This window comes from Zea mays, chromosome 7 (genome assembly GCF_902167145.1).
Source record: "Zea mays cultivar B73 chromosome 7, Zm-B73-REFERENCE-NAM-5.0, whole genome shotgun sequence".
Lineage (NCBI taxonomy): Eukaryota > Viridiplantae > Streptophyta > Magnoliopsida > Poales > Poaceae > Zea > Zea mays.
Genome location: NC_050102.1, coordinates 147,230,815 through 147,233,961, shown reverse-complemented (window position 1 = coordinate 147,233,961; position 3,147 = coordinate 147,230,815).

Genomic DNA, 3,147 nt, shown 5'->3' with positions numbered 1-3,147 from the left:
GGCCCCATAGACCAGGAAGAACGGCGTGAAACCCGTGGCTCGGCTTGGCGTTGTCCTCAGGCTCCAGACCACCGAGGGGAGTTCCTTCATCCATCGCTTGCCGAACTTGTTGAGGCTGTTGTAGATCCGGGGCTTGAGCCCTTGTAGAATCATGCCGTTGGCACGCTCTACTTGCCCATTCGTCATGGGATGAGCCACGGCAGCCCAGTCCACCCGGATGTGGTGGTCTTCGCAAAAATCCAAGAATTTGTTGCCGGTGAACTGGGTACCGTTGTCGGTGATGATGGAGTTTGGGACCCCGAAGCGATGGATGATGTTGGTGAAGAACGCCACCGCCTGCTCAGACCTGATGCTGTTCAGGGGTCGGACCTCGATCCACTTGGAGAATTTGTCGATGGCGACCAGCAGGTGCGTGTAGCCCCCGGGCGCCTTCTGCAAGGGACCGACGAGGTCCAGACCCCATACAGCAAAGGGCCAGGTGATGGGTATCGTCTGCAGAGCCTGAGCGGGCAGGTGGGTCTGCTTCGCATAGAATTGGCACCCTTCGCAGGTGCGGACAATTCTAGTGGCGTCCGCCATCGCCGTTGGCCAGTAGAAGCCTTGCCGGAAAGCATTCCCGACAAGGGCTCGGGGTGCTGCATGATGGCCGCAAGCCCCCGAGTGTATTTCTTGCAGGAGTTCCTGACCTTCGGCGATGGAGATGCATCGCTGGAGGACGCCTGAGGGGCTGCGGTGGTAGAGCTCCTCCTCATCGCCCAGCAAGACGAACGACTTGGCGCGTCGAGCTACCCGCCGAGCCTCGGCTTGGTCGAGGGGTAGCTCTCCCTGGCGGAGATATCGCAGGTACGGGGCCTGCCAATTTCGATCAGGCGTGGCCCCGCTCTGCTCTTCCTCGACGTGCAGCGCCTCGCCCTCGGGGGCCAAGGGTACCTCGGGCTGAGCCGAGGGTGCCTCGGGCTGTGTCGAGGGTGCCTCGGGCTGTGCCGAGGGTGCCTCGGGCTCGGGAGCGTCGTTGATCTTGACGGAGGGTTGATGCAGACCCCGTATAAGACGTCCGGGGGGACCGTCGTTCGCCCCGAGGCTATTTTAGCCAGCTCGTCTGCAGTCTCGTTGTAGCGCCGAGCGATGTGGTTGAGCTCGAGCTCGAAGAACTTGTCTTCCAGGCGCCGAACCTCATCGCGGTAGGCCTCCATCTTCGGGTCGCGGCAGTGGGAGTTCTTCATGACTTGGTCGATGACGAGCTGCGAGTCACCGCGGGCGTCGAGGCGTCTGACCCCTAGCTCGATGGCGATCCACAACCCGTTGACCAGAGCTTCGTACTCAGCCACATTGTTGGATGCCGGGAAATGGAGGCGTAGCACGTAGCGTAGGTGCTTCCCGAGGGGCGAGATGAAGAGCAGGCCCGCGCCGGCTCCCGTCTTCATCAGCGACCCGTCAAAAAACATGGTCCAGAGCTCCGGTTGGATCGGAGCTGTCGGCAGCTGGGTGTCGACCCATTCGGCCACGAAGTCCGCCAACACCTGGGACTTGATGGCCTTCCGAGGGGCGAACGAGATTGTTTCGCCCATGATTTCCACCACCCACTTTGCGATCCTGCCCGAGGCCTCTCGGCACTGGATGATCTCCCCCAGGGGAAGGATGACACCACAGTTACCAGATGAGACTCGAAGTAGTGTCGTAACTTCCGCCTTGTCAGGATCACAGCATACAACAGCTTCTGAACTTGTGGGTAGCGGATCTTGGTCTCGGACAGTACTTCGCTGACGAAGTAGACTGGCCTCTGAACAGGCAATGCATGCCCTTCCTCTTGCCTCTCGACCACAATCGTGGCGCTAACCACCTGAGTGGTCGCGGCGACGTAGACCAAGAGGGCTTCTCCATCAGCTGGGGGCACCAAGACAGGCGCTTTCGTAAGGAGCGCCTTCAGGTTCCCGAGGGCTTCCTCGGCCTCAGGGGTCCAAGCGAAACACTCGGCCTTCCTTAAGAGGCGGTACAGAGGCAGACCTCTTTCGCCGAGGCGTGAGATGAAGCGGCTCAGGGCCGCAAGACATCCCATGACCCTCTGTACGCCTTTTAAGTCCTTGACGGGTCCCATGCTGGTGATGGCTGCGATCTTCTCCGGGTTGGCTTCGATGCCTCGCTCGGAGACGATGAACCCCAGGAGCATGCCTAGGGGCACCCCGAAGACACACTTCTCAGGATTGAGCTTGACTCCTTTCGCCTTGAGACATCGGAATGTCACTTCAAGGTCGGAGAGGAGGTCGGAAGCCTTCCTTGTCTTGACTACGATGTCATCGACGTAGGCCTCGACTGTGCGACCGATGTGTTCGCCGAACACATGGTTCATGCACCGCTGGTACGTCGCGCCCGCATTCCTCAAACCGAACGGCATGGTGACATAGCAGTACATGCCGAACGGCGTGATGAAAGAAGTCGCGAGCTGGTCGGACTCTTTCATCCGGATTTGGTGATACCCTGAGTAGGCATCGAGGAAGGACAGGGTTTCGCACCCAGCAGTGGAATCCACGATTTGATCGATGCGAGGCAGAGGGTAGGGAACCTTCGGACATGCTTTGTTGAGACCAGTGTAGTCTACGCACATCCGCCATCTCCCCCCTTTCTTCCTCACAAGCACAGGGTTGGCAAGCCATTCGGGATGGAATACCTCTTTGATGAACCCTGCTGCCATTAGCTTGTGGATCTCTTCGCCAATCACTCTGCGCTTTTTCTCGTCGAATCGGCGCAGAGGCTGCCTGACGGGTCGGGCTCCGGCCCGAATATCCAGCGAGTGCTCGGCGACATCCCTCGGTATGCCGGGCATGTTCGAGGGACTCCACGCAAAGACGTCGACGTTTGCGCGGAGAAAGTCGATGAGCACTGCTTCCTATTTGGGGTCGAGCCCGGAACCGATCCGGATCTGCTTGGAGGCGTCGCCACTGGGGTCGAGTGGGACGGCCTTAACCGTCTCCGCTGGCTCGAAGTTGCCGGCATGACGCTTCACATCTGGCACCTCTTTGGAGAGGTTCTCCAGGTCGGCGATGAGGGCCTCGGACTCGGCGAGGGCCTCGGCGTACTCCACGCACTCCACGTCGCATTCGAACACGTGTTTGTACGTGGGGCCGACGGTGATGACCCCGTTGGGGCCCG